The 23696-nt window shown below is 46.6% G+C and overlaps 1 pseudogene; it reads right to left on the bottom strand.

Moving 5' to 3' along the window:
- Positions 1 to 17518: 17518 nt before the first annotated feature.
- Positions 17519 to 17637, bottom strand: LOC134932661 (5S ribosomal RNA; annotated as a pseudogene).
- Positions 17638 to 23696: the final 6059 nt, after the last annotated feature.

Below are 23696 nucleotides of genomic sequence, written 5' to 3'. Positions count from 1 at the left end.
TTAACCCTGTTTCTGTAGTGCAGTGCAGGGGAGAGCCTGGGAGCCTTCCTAGCAGCGGAGCTGTGTAGGAAAATGGCGCTGTGTGCTGAGGAGAATAGGCCCCGCCCCCTTTTCGGCGGGCTTCTTCTCCCGTTTTTCTGACAACCTGGCAGGGGTTAAATACATCCATATAGCCCCAGAGGCTATATGTGATGTATTTTTAGCCAGCATAGGTACTTTCATTGCTGCCCAGGGCGCCCCCCCCAGCGCCCTGCACCCTCAGTGACCGTTGGTGTGAAGTGTGCTGAGAGCAATGGCGCACAGCTGCAGTGCTGTGCGCTACCTCATGAAGACTGAGAAGTCTTCAGCCGCCGGTTTCTGGACCTCTTCTCTCTTCGGCATCTGCAAGGGGGTCGGCGGCGCGGCTCCGGTGACCCATCCAGGCTGTACCTGTGATCGTCCCTCTGGAGCTAGTGTCCAGTAGCCTAAGAAGCCAATCCATCCTGCACGCAGGTGAGTTCACTTCTTCTCCCCTAAGTCCCTCGTTGCAGTGAGCCTGTTGCCAGCAGGACTCACTGAAAATAAAAAACCTAACAAAACTTTTACTCTAAGCAGCTCTTTAGGAGAGCCACCTAGATTGCACCCTTCTCGGCCGGGCACAAAAACCTAACTGAGGCTTGGAGGAGGGTCATAGGGGGAGGAGCCAGTGCACACCACCTGATCCTAAAGCTTTTACTTTTGTGCCCTGTCTCCTGCGGAGCCGCTATCCCCCATGGTCCTTACGGAGTCCCCAGCATCCACTTAGGACGTCAGAGAAATAAATATGTTTTCACACCCCCTCTACGCACACAATTAGCAGCCTTACACATAACAGCCACAGTAGTGTTCCTTACACACAATGTCTCCAGTATAGTGTCAGATACACATAATGTCTCCAGTATAGTGCCAGATACACAATGTGCAGTGCCAGATAGACATGATATGCCCCCCAGCAGTGCCAGCTACACACAATATGCCCCCCAGCAGTGCCAGCTACACGATAGTGTTCACTTTTTAGGGCAGGGAGGGCACATTTTTAAGTTAGGAGGGCAAAATGATGTACATACTGTAATGCTTGGTGCTCATCTACCTACATGGTAAAGCATGGACAGTGCGCGCCGAAGCAAAAATTTAGGGGCGTTGCTTCGTGGGGAAGGTGCGTGGCCACATAATAGTGGCAATTCGCATGACACCACACAGTAGTGCAGTTAATACACACTGCACCAGGTAGAACCTCCTAGACACTTTGCGCCAGGCAGAGCACGTTAGACACTTTGCGCCAGGCAGAGCACGTTGGACACTTTGCGCCAGGCAGAGCACGTTAGACACTTTGCGCCAGGCAGAGCACGTTAGACACTTTGCGCCAGGCAGAGCACGTTAGACACTTTGCGCCAGGCAGAGCACGTTAGACACTTTGCGCCAGGCAGAGCACGTTAGACACTTTGCGCCAGGCAGAGCACGTTAGACACTTTGCGCCAGGCAGAGCACGTTAGACACTTTGCCTAGCCACAGACGCCTAACGGGAACACTACATGATATGCTCCCCAGCCGTGCTAGCTACACATGACATGCCCCCCAGCAGTGTCAGCAACACATGACATGCCCCCCAGCAATGCCAGATACATAAATGGCCACACAGTGCCAGATATGTAGATACAGAAAAGCCCCCACAGTGCTAGATAAATGCCCCCACAGTGCCAGATAAATGTCCCCACAGTGCCAGATAAATGCCCCCACAGTGCCAGATAAATGCCCCCACAGTGCTACATAAATGCCCCCACAGTGCTACATAAATGTCCCCACAGTGCCACATAAATGTCCCCACAGTGCCAAAATGTCCCCATAGTGCCACATAAATGCCCCCACAGTGCCAGATAAATGCCCCCACAGTGCCAAAATGTCCCCATAGTGCCAGATAAATGCCCCCACAGTGCCAGATAAATGCCCCCACAGTGCCAGATAAATGTCCCCACAGTGCCAGATAAATGCCCACAGTGCCAGATAAATGCCCCCAGTGCCAGATAAATGTCCCCACAGTGCCAGGTAAATGCCCCCACAGCCACAGTGCCAGATAAATGTCCCCACAGTGCCAGATAAATGTCCCCACACTGCCAGATAAATGCCCCCACAGTGCCAGATAAATGTCCCCACAGTGCCAGATAAATGCCCCCAGTGCCAGATAAATGTCCCCACAGTGCCAGGTAAATGCCCCCACAGTGCCAGATAAATGCCCCCAGTGCCACAGTGCCAGATAAATGTCCCCACAGTGCCAGATAAATGCCCCCAGTGCCAGATAAATGTCCCCACAGTGCCAGGTAAATGCCCCCACAGTGCCAGATAAATGCCCCCAGTGCCAGATAAATGTCCCCACAGTGCCAGATAAACGCCCCCACAGTGCCAGATAAATGCCCCCACAGTGCCATCCATAAATGATTCACTCAGCTGCCCCCCCCAAATACCTGCGGCGTTGGAGGGGGAGGAGTACTGCTGTCCGGGTGCGGCAGTGCAGGTCCGGGTGCGGGGGTGCTGGCGGGCGGGCGGCCAGGAAGCCTCCAAGTCCAAGGCGCTTGAGTGCGCTGTGCGTGCGGCGCCGGCGTCTGACGTTAGACACCGGCGCCGCTCAGCGCGTATAGCGCACTCAAGTCACACGATGCTGCAGAGCAGGGCCGGCTCCATGTTCGAATATGGCGGCGCCAGCGCGCGGCGCCCATTAAGGGTGGCGCCCTGCGCGGCCGCTCTATTCGAACATGCCTAGAGCCGGCCCTGGTTCAACCACCCATCTCCAGATGGTTTCAAAGGATCGATTTTTATATGGCCATGGAGGATCTTACTTCCTCCTTGAGTTTACCCTCCTCTAATTTCACAGCTACCTGGTCTGAATGGTTGAGCTACAAAGAAACTTACGAATTTCATGCCCATATGGTAACCCTCTCCCGTCCTGATGCTCTAAGTTGTGATGACGATGCTTTTTCTTTTCTTCTCCCTCTCTCTCTCTCTTCTCTTTATTCCTACTATTGTTATCTCTTTCCTTTCCGACTGTCAAGTTCTCTTCCATCTGTACTTACGGGGCTAATTCAGACCTGATCGCTAGCAGGCGATTTTTGCACTGCTGCGATCAGATAGTCGCCGTCTACAGGGTGTGGGTATTTTAGCTGTGCAAGTGTGCAAACGCATGTGTAGCAGAGCTGTACAAACAGATTTTGTGCATTCTCTGCGCAGCCCAGGACTTACTCAGCCGCTGCGATCACATCAGCCTGTCCGGGACCGGAATTGACGTCAGGAACCCTCCCTGCAAACGCTTGGACACTGCGTTTTTCCAGACACTCCCTGAAAACGGTCAGTTGACACCCACAAACGCCTTCTTCCTGTCAATCTCCTAGCGATCGGCTGTGCAAATGGATTCTTCGGAAAATCCATCGCTCAGCAATGATCCACTTTGTACCTGTACGACGCACCTGCGCATTGTGTTGCATACACATGCACAGTTTGGACCTGATCGCTCGCAGTGCGACAACGCACAGCAGCAATCAGGCCTGAATTACCCCCTTACATCACATATTTTCTTTTTTGCTACTTTTCATTGTTATTGTTACTTATACCTCTGTTACTGATATTTCTAGATGGCTCCAAAGCTTTGACATATATCAGACTGGTTTTAGAGCTTAAGTCAGACCTGATCGCAGCAGCAAAATCTTTCTGTAATGGGCATCTGACTTTATCTTCCATAGGCTGAGATATTAGCACTGTAGAATACCTCCAGATGCAAAGAGATGATCAAGAGCTCAGTATATGAACTCCAATTGTAAAATACAATGGAATATGATGCACTATATAAAAAACTTAATAAATAAATAATAATAATAATAATAATAATAATAATATGAACTGTGATGGCAAGGTAGGGAAGCATTCATATACCTATCTTTTTACAGGTGGGAAGTCATTATACATGTTTATAAAAGGAGCTATAAACATTATACAGATCTGGCCATAAACATGAGATGTGACCTGGGGGTAAATTTACTAAGATGGGAGTTCTATTTAAGATGGGATGTTGCCCATAGCAACCAATCAGATTCCAGGTATTATCTTCTAAAAGGTGCTAGATAAATGAGAAGTAGAATCTGATTGGTTGCTATGGGCAACATCCCATCTTAAATAGACCTCCCATCTTAGTAAATTTACCCCCAGGTCTGTATATTGGTACAGATGAATATCCTCATACAACTAGCCTCAGTTACGCCATGTGATGTGAGACATATTGGTGCGAGTGAGCTGCCAGGTCCCGTGCGGCTCTGCTAGTGTAGGGAATCTTTTTTGCTTTTTACCCAAAAATCTAAAGTCTAAAAGTAGTGCCACACTGGACAATATTTTAAACGATATTGCTCATTTTCACCCTTCTGAGCGACATTGTTTAAAATATTGACAGTGTGGCTGGTGTGAATGATGGGCCTGATTCAACATGAGTTGTAGTTTTGCTAACAGTAGCAAAACTACAACTCTTTTGGCTAGCATGCTGGGGTCCGCCCAGCATAGAGCAAGGCCTCCCCGCATGCCAAGTCCTGCTCCCCCCCGCTAACATGCAAGTGCATCGCTATACACCAATGTTCTCACATGATTAGGGTTGCCCACTGCCTATGCAGCCTAGCTGCAAAGGCAGTTGGAGGGCATCCATTTTTAGTGTTTTTGTGTGACTTCACGCAGTTGCCCAGGCCCATTTCGCAAATGGTCTGGACATGCCTGCGTTGTCCGGACCACGCCTCCCCAAACGGTGTGTCGACACCCACAAAACGTGACGACTATGCCCTGTCACTGGCCCCTCGCTGGCTCTTAAACTGCAAACACGTGTGATCGCAGTTTAGACCTCGTGCATGTGCGCACCGCCGTGCACATGCACAGAAGTGCGGAAATTGGCAGATAGTAATCGTTGAAGACACGGTGCCTATCGTTCAGTGTCTCCAGTGCGAACAATGAACAATTAGTGATGGCATGTAACTGCAGAACAAATATTTAAATAAAGGTGCCAAAACCGTAGTGTCAAACGATAGGCATATCTTTCAGACGTTCATGAAATCGCTCAGTGTGGCCGCTCTATCTCGTTCATTATCGTTTTATCCGGAAATCCGGGAAGTTCAAGGGAAAATAATGGGGGTCATTCCGAGTTGATCGCTCGCTAGATACATTTTGCAGCCGTGCAAATGCATAGTCGCCGCCCACAGGGGAGTGTATTTTAGCTTTGCAAGTGTGCAAATGCCTGAACAGCCGAGCACTACAAAAATAGTTTGTGCAGTTTCTGAGTAGGTCTGAACTTACTCAGCTACTGCGATCACTCAGCCTATCCGGTCCCGGAATTGACGTCAGACACCCGCCCTGCAAACGCTTGGACACGCCTGCGTTTTTCCAACCACTCCCTGAAAGCGGTCAGTTGACACCCATAAACGCCTTCTTCCTGTCAATCTTCTTGGGATCGGCTGTGCGCATGGATTCTTTGTTAAATCCATCGCCCAGCAACAATCTGCTTTGTACCCGTACGATGCGCCAGCGCAATGCGGTGCATACGCATGCGCAGTAGTGACCTGATCACTGCTCTGCGAAAAACGGCAGCGTGTTGTAACCCTCCCTTATCTGTTATCTAAATATATATATGTGGGCTACTAATCTATGAAACGTGCCTCCACCCAGACCCAGTGTTTAATTAGGGCTTGCCTGGGTAAACCCTATCTAATACCCCTTTCACACCGCAGCTTGAACCCGGTAATTTGCCATTTTAACTGGCTTCCTAAACGGTTCGAGCTGCGATGTGAAAGGGTCACCTTCAATTTACCGTTTACAAAATACCGGTATTTTGAAACGGTAAAAAAGCAGGGTCCTACTCGTTTCAGACCCGTTTCATTGTGCAGTGTGAAAGGGTCTGAAACGGTATTTGCAAGCCCCAGAAGGTGATAGGCTGTCTCCATGTGTGATGTCACCAGGCAGAAGCAGGAAATAAACATTTAAAATGACAACCACTGTTTTGTATGGGTGAAACGGGTTCAGTGTGAAAGGTACCAAAACGGTAATGAAATGGTAATATACTGGTTACAACATGCGATGTGAAGGGGGTTTAACTGCTCAGACCCAGTTTAAGAACCGTTTAAAGAACCGTTTCAAAAGCAGGTTTTGCGATGTGAAAGCAGCATAAGTAGTGTACCTTTCTGGTTAAGTGTTTTCTCCTTCTATTTGTGTAAACCTTTGCAATTTACCTCATACCCATTCTTCTTTTCTCTTTCAGGACTTCAAGAAGTTTCAACCAACATCAATTACGGTAAGTACATTAGTTGTAGTTTAATATAATTACTCTATACAATTTTATGTCAAAACATTTGGATTAACCTCACATAACATAGCCATTAACCTCATTACTACACTCCAACATATTCTTATAACTTCTATAAATACCCTTTAACAGTGTATTACAACAACTTTATAATGAGTTACCCGGGTAGTCTTTAACCTGGAAAATATGCGCAGTTGGGGCCCAATACAATAGTTGTAATCCAAATCGCATGTATGGTTCTTTTCCTTTACTTTAAGTCTGAAATCCCTCTCTCCATGCTATTAATGTTGAATTATGTCTCCTTCCTCTGTCTGAAGTTTATATTATTTTGTATCCAGTGCTTGTACAATAATGATACTTCCAGATAAATTGTATCTTTACTAGACACAATGTAGCCTCCTTACTGCTAGCAACCCTCCAGTAGGAATGGAAAAACTCTGATATCTCCTTTGTTATTAATTACACACACACACACACACACACACACACACACACACACACACACACACACACACACACACACACACACACACACACACACACACACACACACACACACACACAGTCTTTAAATGTGTCCAGGGATTATTCCTTCAAGGTAACCAATCTGTATTAATTCACCATTATGTATATAAATGTATATAATTACTATTTCCATTTCCTTAGCATATAGTGTCTTGCCCAGCTCCTGCTATTTTGTCTATTATTTTCTGTAGACTCTTTGTTGATCTATCTATTCAGGGCTGGTTGGGATACCACTGTACATATAACTGAAACTGTGCAAAATGTACAGATATTAGTTTTATTTTACTTGTAGATTTAAACCACCACTGTGCTTTTAGCAGTACGTCTAATAATATACCCCTTTGTCTATATCTCAGTTCATAGTCTCTAGTCTCTTAGGGGTTAAATCAGAGTTATGACTTGAATGATGCTATATCTTTTACCATCTCTTGAGTATTAATATATTTTCCTTTATCAAAGCTAATGTCAGACAGTGAGCATAAAATGTCGTTATATTAAATAGTGCTCAAAGCGTGGCCCACATATTATTCCTTCTTACCGATATAGGTATATATAGCATTGGCCAGTCACTGGGCTTCAAATACAATATGCCCACTATAGTCCCAGTTAATTCCACTATAAGCTTATCAATAGCTGCCACATATCTCTGTCATATGCTGCCTCATACTAATCATAGCATAGTGTCTTATGCAGTCTGATGCTGAGTGTGGTGTAGGTATTTAGTTGTTTCACTTACACCTTCCATGCTGCTCAGCGGCGTCTGTATGGTGCTCCCCCGACTCCTCCCTGAATGCTCTGATAGGCTTAATGGAACCGATCTGCCCCCGCTGCAGGCGGTTCTCTGGTCTGCAACACCCCGTCTGGGCTTGACAGGAGGTGACCTCACTTCAGCCCCCTTTGGTTGCTACGGAGCTATTTACGCTTCCCTCGGCCACCTTCAGCACAGGACACCCGGAGCAACTCCTGCCACCTCTTGCTGCCACCTCCAGTAGGCTCCCGTCAGTGGAACCTCCATGCTCCTGTCACCAGCACTTCTCGCTCCACCTCCGCCCCTAGTTACAGGTAAGCCCAGACAAGGTAGTGCTACCCAGCTCCAGTGGCACCGCTGTATGTCTACAGCATACAGCTCTTCAGGGGCGCGCTGGAGAACTGAGCGCACACCTCCGCCTCTGCCCCCGCTACAAGTAAGCCCGGTGTGGGTAGCACTACTCAGTCCCAACGGCACCGCTGTATGTTCACAGCATACAGCTCTTCAGCGGTGCGCCGGAGAACTGAGTGCGCACACTAACTGGGGAACAGCAGACTGGCTTCTGCTAGCGGGAGCGCCTTTTATATCCCTTGAAATACCCACTCGCGGACTCCCTCTCTGCACCCGGCACTCATTTACCGGCTCGCGGATCCCCTCCTATACTACCAGCGCGCGCGGGTCCCTTTCCTCTGCACACGGCCCCCTCCTTCTGCACACGGCTCTATTTACTGGCACGGGGACCTCTCTTATAACAACGGCAGCAGCATTTTAGCTTTAAGCGCCCTCCCTCTCTATTTTTCAATGTACACAAGAAATACATATCCCCTCCTTCTGAACCAACACAACCCCCCTTTCTAGTACATCCACAATTAAATATATTCATATATATTATTTCATATACATAGACAAGTGTATAATTGTTTATATATATATATATATATATATATATATATATATATATAGATTTATACATTAATTATATTAATATAATTTTATTTACACATTTATTAACTAAACCTAATATTAGGCTACAGTGTGATCAGGTCGGAATGACCCCCAATGAACAATATCATTCATCATTCATATCGTCCAGTGTGGCACTGCCTTTAGCCTCAATGCGATGCAAATAGAATGCACCAAGAGACTGCTGTTTAATTGTATATACACCACTTGTATATCTGTGTGCAAGTAATTTTGTATACAGAGCACAACAGAACTTGGAGTGGTAAAAAGCCACGGCTACTGCATCTTTGCACTTTGTATACAGATTCAGACTCAGTTGCACACAGGTTTACAAGTGTCTTATGACAGGTTAATCAACAGAGTGGTAGATTTATGAAAATACATTATGGGGGTGATGTGCTATTCACGCACATTATGTGCCGCAGATAGAGCATCCCCCAATGTATGAACACCGTGATGCATGTAGAAAGCTTGGGGCGATATGCGCCTCAGGCTTTATTGGCGCTTCTATCTGTGAGACAGAATAACAATATTCTACCTAAGGTATAAACAAAAATCACACCCAAAATTGTCTCTGGACCATGGTGGGCGCCATGTTTCCGGAGACCTGTGCATGCACTGATACTCCGGCACAATGCTGGAGCCAGCGGCATTGTGGGGAGGAGGGGGCCCACCCGGATTCTGCACACGGACCCCTTCCTTTCTTAAAACGCCGCTGACTGTCTGCTTGGTTTTTGTTGTTGTCTGTCAATAAACTTTATTGTTCTCATATATTAAAGCAGTAGCACCATCCCTCACCTCCCAACCTCTGTGCCACCGCTCTGTTCACCTCTGGCATCCTCATACATTGAACGCGCATGCACCAGTTCACAAGCGAAAGGACCCACATTTAAGGATCGATATTTCAGTTATAATAAATCTTCCCTACAGTCTCCGAGTCCTGGTGCACCCCAGTTGCATTGCGTTGCAATTATTATTATTATTATTATTATTATTATTAATAATAATAATAATAATAATAATAATAATCATTTTATTTATATAGCTCTTTACAGACATAAAACCCTGGGTGGAATAGGTCGCACCTAGAGTAGATTACACAAAATGTGGTGGTTGCAGTGTCCTAACACTCATAGTAGGGTCCTAATATAACCATCAGGTCCATTATTTTTCATCCCATCCACAAATGTACTAGGTGAGGCATCCATGTTGGTGCACTATAAAGATAACTGTGAGAAATAAGTCATACAAGGACACAAGTCATATATGGGAAAATTGACGTGTGTAATATGATATACTCTATTTGAATAGATCAATATGTGGTACACCCTGCCCATTTTCAGATAAAAAGACACAAAAATGACACCTGGTGCTAGCAGAGTCCCATGAGACCTCTGAATCGGGCACTCTGATTGGTTGCATTTTGTGGAGCCTGGTTCACAGAACATCACTGCCCAGGAAAAATTTGTTTGATGTGGACATTATTATTGATTATATTTTTGACCACCTTGATGCCTGCTTGTGGTTAGGAATTAGTACCTACAGCCCTATTTATTCAAAGCTTGCTGACGCCATGCAGTACAAGTCATCTCATCAACACATTTTGCATTAAGTCAATGCACTGGCGCCATTAGATCACCATGAACAAAACGTAGATCTCAGGCACAAAAGTCTGGCCACCCCTGTCTGCAGGCTGGCGCAGCTGTCCAGTCAATGCGCGCGGGGCCTGGAAGTAAGCAAAAAGGCTATAATTTATACAGTGCGGTCGCCGGGCCCCCCAAGATCCACCGGGCTCTAGGCAGCCGCTTGTGTTGCCTAGTGGTAAATGTACCTCTGTCAGGTGGTGTGGCCCACCCTGCTCCCAAGACCTTGGCCAGTACTCTGACATTAATCAAAATGGTCGGATGGCAGGCCAGGGTAAAACTTATTGCTGGTCTGAACAAAAGTGAGCTCCAGTTAGTCCCCAGTGGCCCCAGTGCAGTCACCTGCTGTTAGTCTGCCCTTGATCTTAACTATGGTGGAAACATGTATTATGGTTGAAGATATCTGCTATGTTCTCCTGTGTGGAATAGTAGTGTGTAACAGTCCATAGTGTGACAAAAATCCATCCAGAAATTAATATAACATTTCTGACTTACAGAGCCTTTAGTTCTGTGGGGAAAACAATAAGACCGCATGGATAATGGGGGGTCATTCTGACCCGTTCGCTCGCCGCCGTTTCGTGGGAGCAGTCCAGTCAACACAGGCGTGGCCGGACCAAACGGGGGACGGGCCTCAGCGGCTGCGTGATGTCACATGCAGCAGCTGCGGGCCGGGGAGCGATGAGTAGCTCCCGCCCAGCACGCTAAAGCTGCGCTTGCCAGGAGCTACTCTTGAAGTGCAAAGGCATCGCCGCTGTGTGATGCCTTTGCACTTCTGCGGGGGGGGGGGGGGGGGGGCAGCACTGACATGCGGGGCAGATTAGCCCTGTGCTGGGCATCCCCCCGAATGTCTGAGTTCATGATCGTAGCTGTGCTAAATTTAGCACAGCTACGATCAACTCGGAATGACCCCCAGTGTCTTACCCACTGGAGTTTGGGTTAAATAAGTTGTTTATTTTGGGATAAAATAAACAACTTAAGATAATACATTATTATTTAAAGAAACAATTGATTTGAAATGAGTGCGAAAGAAGGCAGTAAACAAATAAAGTACAGAGTCACAAGGGAAGTAAATCTAGGGGATGTGAAGAGGTGTATTTAATTGAAGGATTGAATGCTTTAAGTAACTATTAGTATCTTTCTTAATTAACTGTAAGGAATATAGGGTCCATTTATGATAGGGAAGCCCCTTTCTGGTGATAGTCTTTGCTTCCTACTTCTGGTGATAGCTCCCGATGCTGTGCTATTTGGTATGCAGTCAGTAGATCTACAGTGTCTAGTTAGACAGTCAATAGGTCAACACCATATGGTCGACATACTAAGGTCGACATGGTTGAAAAGTCAACATGGTCATTAGGTCGACCTATGAAAGGTCGACAGTGCTTATGGCCAACAGTTATAAAAGTTCAACAGGTTCAAATGGTAGACATGCCAATGGTCAACACACATATCGTCGACATGAGGTTTTTTTTCAACTCTTTCATACTTTACCATCCACGTTGACAACGATTGGAAATAGTAGCCTTCCTGAAGTATGGCGAGCAAAGCGAATCATGGTGGTCATTCCGAGTTGTTCGCTCGTTGCCGATTTTCTCTATATTGCGATTAGTTGCTTACTGCGCATGCGCAAGGTTTGCAGAGCGCATGCGCTTAGTTATTTTACACAAAAGTAAGGTATTTTACTCACGGAATAACGAGGATTTTTCATCATTCTGGTGATCGGAGTGTGATTGACAGGAAGTGGGTGTTTCTGGGCGGAAACTGGCCGTTTTCTGGGCGTGTGCGAAAAAACGCTGGCGTTTCTGGGAAAAACGCGTGAGTGTCTGCAGAAACGGGGGAGTGTCTGGGCGAACGCTGGGTGTGTTTGTGACGTCAAACCAGGAACGAAACTGACTGAACTGATCGCAATGGCTGAGTAAGTGTGGAGCTACTCAGAAACTGCTAAGAATTTTCTATTCGCAATTCTGCTAATCTTTCGTTCGCAATTCTGCTAAGCTAAGATACACTCCCAGAGGGCGGCGGCTTAGCATGTGCAATGCTGCTAAAAGCAGCTAGCGAGCGAACAACTCGGAATGAGGGCCCATGTGAGCAGACGATGTGCAATAATTGGGGGTCCATGTGCTCAGACATGAATGTTGTGTAAACCTTTTCCTGTGTCGACCATTTTCCATGTTGACCTGTCCATGTGTTGACCTTTTGTACATGTCGACTTTTTTCAGTGTCGACTTTTCATAGGTTGAACTAATGACCATGTGAACCTTTTGTCCATGTTGATCATTTCACTATCGACAATTTGGTGTCAACCCAATGATTGTAGACCTTCTAACTGTCTAGCTATTGATCCGTGACCGTAACCTCTTACTTAATAACAGGATGGCTATAGCAGAGGACTCACTGAAAAAACAAACAAAAGATCTTTAATTTATTTATTAATAGTTTCTTATATAGCGCAGCATATTCCATTGTGCTTTACAATTGGAACAACGGTAATAGAACAAAACTGGGTAACAACAGACAGACATAATTAAAACATATTTATCCTTTAAAAATTATATATTTGTTTTTACTAATAGTTATAGCTTTTTCTATTGTCTATCCAAATCTACTGCAAAACACTACTCGACTTCTCCAGCAAACTTTTATTGGTAAATTGCAGCAATAGACTTTTTATTGCTGCAACAATCGGTGATAGGAAATCTTTACTATCACCACAAATTATGACAAGACCCCTAAATGGCCAGTTAATCCGTTGAAGATGGATTTCACTATTGGGTAATCTCTATATTGTTCCTCCAGGGAGCTTCATTCCCTGCACCAAGATGGCCACCAACCTACGTACCATTTTGTCACTGTGTCAGAGCACCACAGTGGATTACAGTAGTCTTCCACTTGACTCCAGAGAGACCTGCAATTACCTTCCTTCCAAACACTTTGCAGTGATCCTGCACAGCTGTCATGACTGTAGTTTTGTGAACCCAGCGTATATGTGAAGTCCGTGCGGGTAACTGGAGGACTGTGTGTCAGGTCTGTGTAAATGTCTATTCCCGGAGGGGGCACTAGTGGGTCAGTGGTGGTAAGATGGATGAAACGAGGAGGCCGCAGTAAGTTCCTGCGCATGTGCGCAAAGATGTTTATAAAAGACACACAACAATATAATGATTACTGGAACAGGAATATCAAATACAGAAGATTCACAGCGTGGAAGCTGACATTGGTTCTTAGTACAGTCACGATGAATGAGCTGATCTGGAAACCAGCAGTAATTAGAGAACAGTAATGACCGGCCTGGGAGCCGATGGCAAACAATCGATGGTCGGTCTGGGAGCCGATGTGAAACAGAGTCTTCTATATCCAGAAGAGAAATTATGTCACAGAGGATCGGCCTGGAAACCGATGGAAGAACGTGATGGAACAACACAGGCAATCAGTAACTTGTGGTATTCAGTCTGGAAACCGTTAGCAACTTGCAATAGGTACACTACACAGAGTCAGTTAAATATGCACAGTGTCCACAGGGCCAAGCAAGGCTATAGCAGGAGACAGTTGGTAGTTTTAAGTGCTGGCTGCAACAGCACAATGCTAAATGCAGGATAACTACACACAGGTGAATATAGAAAGGCGGCACCTGGAGAGAGTCTCTTACTGCAGGTAAGGTGGTAGCAGACTGTGGAAGGAGCTGTAGCAAACTGTGGAAGGAGCAGTAGCAAGGCTGGATGGCTGGTGCCTGTAGTTACATGGAGAAGCTGAACTGGAAAACCTCAGGAGACCGAAAACTGGAGCCAGGAGACGCAGTGCATTAGATGTGACGCGTTGTTCAAGGCGATGAGACTGAGCCGGTGTTCTAGCCTTATACCTCCTGGTCAGCAGGGATTGAATGCTGGAATCATGTGTGCAGACACAGTGCAGGATTGGATGTTTACAGGTTAGCTGACCGCAAGTGTCATGGCGGTGCCTATGCAGTACAGATGGCGGGAAAACAGCGGGGTACACACCAGATGGAATTCAGGGGTGCACAGTAACAATGGGTACAGTGCACCATGGACAGAGTACTCATGCAGCATTAAGCTGGGGACATGACCTCCGGAGGCCCGTGCACCAGCGTGCTGGTAAGTGAGATACTGCTGAGCACTGATTCCTGACACTGTGTGTATATTGGCTGGTCTGTGGGAATCAGTGAGATGGAGAGCTCAAGGAAGTAGGTACAAAAAGTAAGATTTAATGGAGTAACGATAATTCACAGAGGCTGAGGTTACCCCAATGACTGAACTGAAGAATGGAGTTAATAACTGTAAAACGATGCTGTAGCACTCTGTATGAAGAACAATGACTGTGGCTGTGTCTTTAAGACGAAACTGAAGAATACTGTGACTGTGTCTTTAAGACGAGACTGAAGAATACTGCGGACGTGTTTTTAAGCTGAGACTGAAGGATACTGCGGCTGTGTCTTTAAGACGAGACTGAAGAATACTGCGGCTGTGTCTTTAAGACGAGATTGTAATCCGGGCTGGGTACCGGATATAACTGGTAATGCAACTGGAATCCGGAGGGGATAGCAAAGAGCAGAAGTTAACTCACACTGAGCTGTGTGACTCAACGAACTGTCAGCTTCTGTAACACAAGTCTCTTTACTTATACTTCCTGGTCCTTGGTGATTGGTGAACAGAGTCAGGTGATTCAGAGAGTCTCAGGCTGGCACAGGATTGGATATCTCCAGGTCAGGTGATCAGGCCCTGTCATGTCAGTACTCCAGTTCAGGCTCTGATGTGGAGTGAGGCCTAGCAGTCCGAAAAAACACTGAAGCCTGAACTTCTACAAATGAACAGAGGATGCTGCCTTTAGGCCTAAACTCCAGATTGCTGATCACAGTGAAGAATCAAATGCTGCTCACAGCTGAATACTGATTCCTCAGTGGAATTCCTACTCAGGTGGTTAATCAAAAAGCAACATAGATTTGCAGTCTTTATGCTGAGCTGAAGCAAATGCATGTTACAGGATATGCTGAGGTAAGCCACAGAATATGAGAAATACAGTCAGGATCATGACAACAGCTACACGCTACCTGCATACACTCACCAGTTGGTAAATTTATGACACCCCACTACGCTCAAGCTGTGCTCCCTCTACCAGTGTGTATAACAGTGAGTATGGCTGTAACTACTTTATCTACAGTAAAAGCACTACACTGGCTAAGTAACTCAGCTATTGGTTGTCTCAGGGGGATCCAGTCAGGAATCCCGACAGCTGGCATCCAGAACATAATTATTCCATGGCTGCTTAGCGTTAAGCCGGGATGGTGGTGGTGGGGGGTGGTTAGGTTTAGGGTGCAGGGAGTGGGTTAGAGGTAGGCTGCACGGGGGTGGGGGGGGTAGGGTTAGGCTGCACAGGTGGGAGGGTTAGGTTTAGGTTGCGGGATGGGGGTTATGTTTAGGCACCAGCCGAGTGGGTTAAGGTTAGGCCGTGGGGGGTGGGGTTAGATTTAGGCTGTGTGGCCGGGGGGGGGGGGGGTTAGGTTTAGGCACCATCAGGAAGGGTTAGGCTGCGGCGGTGTAAGGGTTTAGGGTCAGGTTACGGGAAGGGGGTTAGGGAGGTAGGAGTTTGGGATTAGTATAGTTACCCAGTTGGTGTTGGGATCCTGCCTGTCTTAGGGCATCTGCTGGTGTATATAGAAACTCTACAACATAATCAAGCATGAAAACACATATTTCCAGCTGGTTGTGTACATTGGATAGGAGAGATATTATTCAGTAGGAAGCAAGCTCTTTGTACAAAATGTTTGAGCTAACAGAAAATAATGAAACTGGAGTGTAAATCCATTTGCATTATGATGACAAAAAGGCAATAATAATATAATACATTGTACATGATAAAATGATGGGGCCCATTTATCAATGCGTTTTAGCTATTTAAAGCATGTTGCATATGGTAAATGGTGCTCTAGCCAATCAGCTTCTGTCATGTGTTTAAATAAGGACAGGAGCTCATTGGCTGGAGCACCATCGAAAATACTGTATATAATGAGTGATAACAAGAATATTACTCGTTGTTAAATCTGCCCCTATAATTCAAATTATTTGCAAAAATAGTAGTCTTTTTACCCACAGTAGGCAACTAATATGGATTCACTGCCCCTACACATGATTATAGGCTGAAACTGACCTGAAATACTTGGCATGTGCTTTTATTCATTCAGAAATGCAGAGGCTTACATAAAGAATAAAATAGCAGCCAGAGAACAAATCAACTTCTCAATGAGGGTAATTGTACCTCTTTCACTTGTAAGAAAGACCTTTACTCCAGAGGCTAATGCTCTTAATGCTGCAACTCTAATGAAATAAGCATGATCTCAAGTCATTTGGTCTTAGCCTGTGGTTTGCTAGTATTTAGATATTTATTTTCCACGTAGTTGTATAAGACGTGCTCAACTTTTCATGTTACTCGGTTACTCTTTGATAGTATCATTTTGTTTTGATTTTACAATTTAGCTTTTTTTACATTTGTTCTGAAAGCAAAATATTACATACAAAATTGTGTACTTTAGTAGTTTTTAGTTACAATAATATTTTGGCCTCGAAGTAATGGACATAGGCTGGCATTTATCCAACAGATTGTAATAGATATAGCAAAACAATGGGTGATCGGGCACAGGTCACGGTAATGCGATCATAGATGAAAAAAACAAATTTGGACAATTATACCCTTAATAATTGTGAAGAAAAAATTGTATGCAATTTTTTCTTTTTGATACTGTCCTAGTTGGTGGTGCGCCCAGAGCCAGAAAGTACATGTATTAGCAATGGGAGAGAGAGAAGGCTCTTGTGTGGGCGCACTCTTATACAATAAAGGAAGATTCCTGTAATATGTGAGAGAAAGTATTTAAAACATAATTTTTGTTGGTAAAGTTTAAAACATGATTACCCACTTAGGTGATCCATAAGAAATAAAGAAATTATGATTTATTTTTTTTAAATGTTCTGGTCTTTTATCACAAACAGTGATTAAAGGTTGTAGACACTTGGTTGTCTTACCCCCATTTCCCCTGACCAGTACAGAGTCTCTGTATTGATGGGACCAAGGAGTGGTCACGAAAATAATGATAGATATGTCCAAGTAGGACCACTTATATTAAGTCAATGCAGTAGAATTTATTGGTCACCAGTGATAAACACCTAACTGATGACTGGTACCACGTATGTTGATACAGACTGGACGTTGAGCTGCAGTAAGAAAGAATTATTGGATAAGGAAGAAGGGTAAAGTGGTGATACTGCTGTTGGTGTTACATTTCACATAGGAAGGAAATTAATTCCTACTCTACAACACCAGGTATTCGCAGGAAGTCTCCTCTCCAGGTACTAACCCGGCCCAACGCTGTTTGGCTTCCAAGATCGGACGAGATCGGGCATTGGCAGCGTGGTATGATAGTAGAGAATTTATGCGATCTGTATACCAATGAGAGTGCACCTATATAAGAAATTGGTAAAAGGTATAGATATATTTCTAGAAGAAAGGAAAGAGATATGAATAGGTAAGTTAGATAAAAATGTGTGGATCTGCTTTCTACATTGGCTACTTGTTATTATATTATATATGTATTAAATGTAATACTGAAATATAGGTGATATATAGCCAAACTAATATTTTCCCAGGGATCATACATTGGAGAGACTGCAGATCTCCAATGACATGGTGATACAGTCATAATATAGTAAGACACTTTATTCAGCAAAGTAACAATTGTATCCATTATAACATCCTACCAGGTACTAAATGATACTATATGTATCACTCAGAAATGACTGTAACATGTGATAAAACAGAAGTACAGAGGCAATATTAAGATTGAGAATTATTGTCCTCATTTAGTAATACAATGCTCGAATCCAATTAGGAGTGAATACTGTCAACACTAATTGAGCAAGGTTGTGATAGGTTTATGAAGGAATAAATTATTAACTAGGAATTGTTGTATTAATTATAAAAATACACATGTATATCCCAATTATATCTTCCCAAGTCATATAAGAGTGGAATACAATTTATATATAAGATATACATAATTGAGAAATAACAGGCAGCACACGGCTTTGTTTTTAATATTTTCTTTATTATTTGACACTAGGACAAAATAAAACTTTTCCTTTCTTTTGTCCATTTTTCTGATTCACGTCTAACTATCCTTTATTGTTTTTATATTTCACTGTTTACGGCCTTACTTAAGGGTCTTAATACTTCATATGGGATACTAATAAAGTTGATACATTCCATATGGGTATTGGTAAAAATGATCAATATAGTGTCGATTCATATATATAAAAGAAGTACAAAGACACGGATACAATAGCCAGGGCCGGCTCTAGGCATGTTCGAATAGAGCGGCCGCGCAGGGCACCACCCTTAATGGGAGCCGCGCGCTGGCGCCACCATATTCGAACATGGAGCCGGCCCTGTGCACTGCAGCATCGTCCTTGACTTGTGTGCGCTATACGCGCTGAGCGGCGCCGGTGTCTAACGTCAGAAGCCGGCGCCGCACAGCGCACAGCGCACACAAGCGCCTTGGACTTGGAGGCCTCCTGGCCACCCACCCGCACCCGGACCTGCACTGCACCCGTCCGCACCCGGACCTGCACCGCACCCGGACCTGCACCCGCCCGCCCGCACCCGGGCAGCAGTACTCCTCCCCCTCTAACGCCGCAGGTATGGGGGGGGGGTTGAATCATTTATCTGGCACTGTGGGGGCATTTATCTGGCACTGTGGGGGCATTTATCTGGCACTGTGGGGGCATTTATCTGGCACTGTGGGGACATTTATCTGGCACTGGGGGCATTTATCTGGCACTGTGGGGTCATATCTGGCACTGTGGGGGCATTTATGTAGCACTGTGGGGTCATATCTGGCACTGTGGGGTCATATCTGGCACTGTGGGGTCATTTATCTGGCACTGTGGGGTCATTTATCTGGCACTGTGGGGACATTTATCTGGCACTGGGGGCATTTATCTGGCACTGTGGGGGGCATATCTGGCACTGTGGGGGCATTTATCTGGCACTGTGGGGACATTTATCTGGCACTGTGGGCATTTATCTGGCACTGTGGGGGCATATCTGGCACTGTGGGGGCATATCTGGAACTGTGGGGGCATTTATCTGGCACTGTGGGGGCATTTATCTGGCACTGTGGGGGCATTTATCTGGCACTGTGGGGACATTTATCTGGCACTGCTGGCATTTATCTGGCACTGTGGGGGCATATCTGGCACTGTGGGGGCATATCTGGCACTGTGGGGGCATTTATGTAGCACTGTGGGGTCATATCTGGCACTGTGGGGTCATATCTGGCACTGTGGGGTCATTTATTTGGCACTGTGGGGTCATTTATCTTGCACTGTGGGGGCGTTTATCTGGCACTGTGGGGGCATTTCTGTATCTGGCACTGTAGGGGTATTTATGTAGGGACATATCTGGCACTGTGTGGCCATTTATGTATCTGGCATTGCTGGGGGGCATGTCATGTGTTGCTGGCACTGCTGGGGGCATATCTGGCACTGTGGGGGCATTTATCTGGCACTGTGGGGTCATATCTGGCACTGTGAGGGCATTTATGTAGCACTGTGGGGTCATATCTGGCACTGTGGGGGCATTTATCTGCCTGGCGCAAAGTGTCTGACGTGCTCTGCCTGGCGCAAAGTGTCTAACGTGCTCTGCCTGACGCAAAGTGTCTAACGTGCTCTGCCTGGCGCAAAGTGTCTAACGTGCTCTGCCTGGCGCAAAGTGTCTAACGTGCTCTGCCTGGCGCAAAGTGTCTAGGAGGTTCTACCTGGTGCAGTGTGTATTAACTGCACTACTGTGTGGTGTAATGCGAATTGCCACTATTATGTGGCCACGCACCTTCCCCACGCAGCAACGCCCCTAAATTTTTGATGCGCGCCTTCGGCGCGCACTGTCCATGCTTTCTAATGTAGGTAGATGAGCACCAAGCATTATAGTATGTACATCATTTTGCCCTCCTAACTTAAAAATGTGCCCTCCCTGCCCTAAAAAGTGAACACTATCGTGTAGCTGGCACTGCTGGGGGGCATATTGTGTGTAGCTGGCACTGCTGGGGGGCATATCATGTCTATCTGGCACTGCACATTGTGTATCTGGCACTATACTGGAGACATTATGTGTATCTGACACTATACTGGAGACATTGTGTGTAAGGAACACTACTGTGGCTGTTATGTGTAAGGCTGCTAATTGTGTGCGTAGAGGGGGGGTGAAAACATATTTATTTATAGTCTAATAATATGAAGTTTTGAGACCATGCCCACTTTCAAAGAGGCCACGCCCACTTTCCCTGGAGCGCGCCACACATAGGGGGGGGGCTCTTTTACATGTTTTCGCTCAGGGTGCTAGTAGGCCTGGAGCCAGCCCTGACAATAGCAATAACTCTTGTTGTTGATGGGAGTGAGTGCACCTAGAGAAACTGATCCCTTTTCTTTACCCTTTGCTGTCATGTCTCTGTTGGCTGTCACATGTGACAGCAATAGCCAATAAAAATCAGACTGATTCTTATTGGCTTGCTGTACAGTGAATCCGCAGCTTGTATATGCTGCATTACTGTGACTGACCTGTGTGGTAAAGACACTCACACCAGCGCACTGAGTTCCTGTAGAGAGGGAGTGCATGCATGTATGTTTAGAACAGCTCATAGCTGGTACCAGTGGTGTGTGCCTGCCAGGGCCGTAACTACGTGTGTGCCAAGTGGGCTTGGCACACAGCGCAGTTGCCCTGAGGGCGCAACGGCCAGCGGCATGTAATGAGTCAAATTGACTCATTACATGCCGCCTCTGTGTGCGCCGTGCGCGGCTGGAGGGAGAAGAGACCAGCGCCGGGTTCAAGGAGGAGGAGGGAGGGGGAGCAGGGAGCCGCAGCAGCGCTATTTGATTGGTAGTAAGCGCCGCTGCAGCATCCCCCTCTCCTTCTGTATTGGCTGCCCGGCGCTGCTATGGATGCTTGGATGCGGTTCCTTCATCCCAGTATCCATAGCAGCGCCGGGCAGCCAATACAGAAGGAGAGGGGGATGCTGCAGCGGCGCTTACTACCAATCAAATAGCGCTGCTGCGGCTCCCTGCTCCCCCTCCCTCCTCCTCCTTCTCATCTCACTGCCTGCACCGAGAGGGAGATCGATGCCAGCACGAGGAGCCTGTCAGCGGGGAGAAGGTAAGTATGTCCCTCTCTCTCTCTTTCTTTCTTTCTCTCTCTCTTTCTCTCTCTCTCTCTCTCTCTCTCTCTCTCAGGGGGACACCGTCTGCCGCAATGTGTAAAAAGGGGTCCTGGCTGCCGCAATGTATAAAAAGGGGGTCTGGCTGCCGTAATGTGTAAAAAGGGGGGGTCCTGGCTGCCGCAATGTGTAAAATGGGGTCCTGGCTGCCGCAATGTGTAAAAAGGGGGCCTGGCTGCCGCAATGTGTAAAGAGGGGGCCTGGCTGCCGCAATGTGTAAAATGGGGTCCTGGCTGCCGTAATGTGTAAAAAGGGGGGGTCCTGGCTGCCGCAATGTGTAAAATGGGGTCCTGGCTGCCGCAATGTGTAAAAAGGGGGCCTGGCTGCCGCAATGTGTAAAGAGGGGGCCTGGCTGCCGCAATGTGTAAAATGGGGTCCTGGCTGCCGCAATGTGTAAAAAGGGGGCCTGGCTGCCGCAATGTGTAAAGAGGGGGCCTGGCTGCCGCAATGTGTAAAAAGGGGTCCTTGCTGCCGCAATGTGTAAAAAGGGGGACTGGCTACCGTAATGTGTAAAAAGGGGTCCTGGCTGCCGCAATGTATAAAAAGGGGGTCTGGCTGCCGCAATGTGTAAAAAGGGGTCCTGGCTGCCGCAATGTGTAAAATGGGGTCCTGGCTGCCGCAATGTGTAAAAAGGGGGCCTGGCTGCCGCAATGTGTAAAGAGGGGGCCTGGCTTCCGCAATGTGTAAAAAGGGGTCCTGGCTGCCGCAATGTGTAAAATGGGGTCCTGGCTGCCGCAATGTGTAAAAAGGGGGCCTGGCTGCCGCAATGTGTAAAGTGGGGGCCTAGCTGCCGCAATGTGTAAAAAGGGGGACTGGCTGCCGTAATGTGTAAAAAGGGGGACGCTGTCTGCTGTAATGTATAAAAGGGGCTCTACCTGGTGTAGTGGCGCTACTGTGCAGCGTAATTTGAATAATGTAGACTACTGTGCACCGTAGTATGAATTGCTATTATTTTGTGGCCACGCCCCTTCCCTGTGAAGCCACGCCCCTATAAATTTTTGCGCGGCTACGGCGCGCACTGCCCCTATCTTACATGGGGGGGCGCCACTGTCGTTTCTTGCACACAGCGCTAAAATGCCTAGTTACGGCACTGGTGCCTGCTAGTGCTACCACAACTCTCTTGAGGCATCTTTGTCTCTTAGTGCCTCTTAATGTAGCTGTCCTTGTCTGATTTCTTACTTTTTCTGCCCTGGCAAAAAATAAATAGAGGAGGATTAAATTGAGGCTGTGCAAGAAATTATATAACTCGTATATAAATTCAGGTACTCCAATGAGTGTTCAACCTAGCAGCTGTGTAACAGGAGAAGTCAATCCCCCAAACCAAATTGGATAAATGAGAAAAGGATACAGTGCTAAATAATACTATATAATTACAATAAAAAAACATTTTTTAATACACTTTTTTTTTTAAAGCAAATATTCCAATGACATAATAAAAACGCATGAAAGTTACGTGAATGCAGCAAATATGAAAAATGAAAGAGGTGTTTAAATACCCTAGGCAGGGTTAGGTGACTGTTTCAATGGTAGGCTTTGTTTAGACTCAGTTCATTCATTCAATTTTTAGATATATATTACTGGCTCTGTGGTCCAGAAGTTAGATCACCAATGGCACTGGTTCCAGATAGCAACAGTGCACTATTTTATGGTGTCCTTAGGGCCTAATTCAGAACCAATCAGTGCTGTGTCGTTTTCACACAGCAGCCGATCAGGTCTGAACTGTGCATGCGCCGGTGCCGCAGTGCGCCGGTGCATGCCAGATCCAGTCGCCGACGGCCATCTCAGCCCTGCGATCGCCTCTGCCTGGTTGACACAGGCAGAGGCAGCCGCTGGGTGGGAGGGGGCGGGCCGGTGGTATTTGGCCGCTGCTTAGGGGGAGCGGTCCGGCCAACGCAGTCATGCCCGGGTCATGCGGGGGACAGGCCACGGAGGCTGCGTGACGTCACACGCAGCCACCGCGACCCTTACAGCGATGAGTAGCTCCCTGCCAATGCGCAGGGGCTGCACTGGTAGGGAGCTACTCCTAAAGTACAAAAGTATCGCTCCTGTGCGATGCTTTTGTACTTGTGCGGGGAGGGGTAGGGCCTGACATCCAGGGCGGACTAGCCCTGTGCTGGATGTCCCCCCGCATGTCAGTGTGGCTAATCATACGATCAGGTCTGTATTAGACCCACAGTCCACAGACGGTTCTCTGGAGTCATTATTTGAGTAAAAAGCCAGTTG

The sequence above is a fragment of the Pseudophryne corroboree genome, chromosome 1 (genome assembly GCF_028390025.1).
Source record: "Pseudophryne corroboree isolate aPseCor3 chromosome 1, aPseCor3.hap2, whole genome shotgun sequence".
Taxonomy (NCBI): domain Eukaryota; kingdom Metazoa; phylum Chordata; class Amphibia; order Anura; family Myobatrachidae; genus Pseudophryne; species Pseudophryne corroboree.
This window is presented reverse-complemented; position numbering and strand designations above follow the sequence as displayed.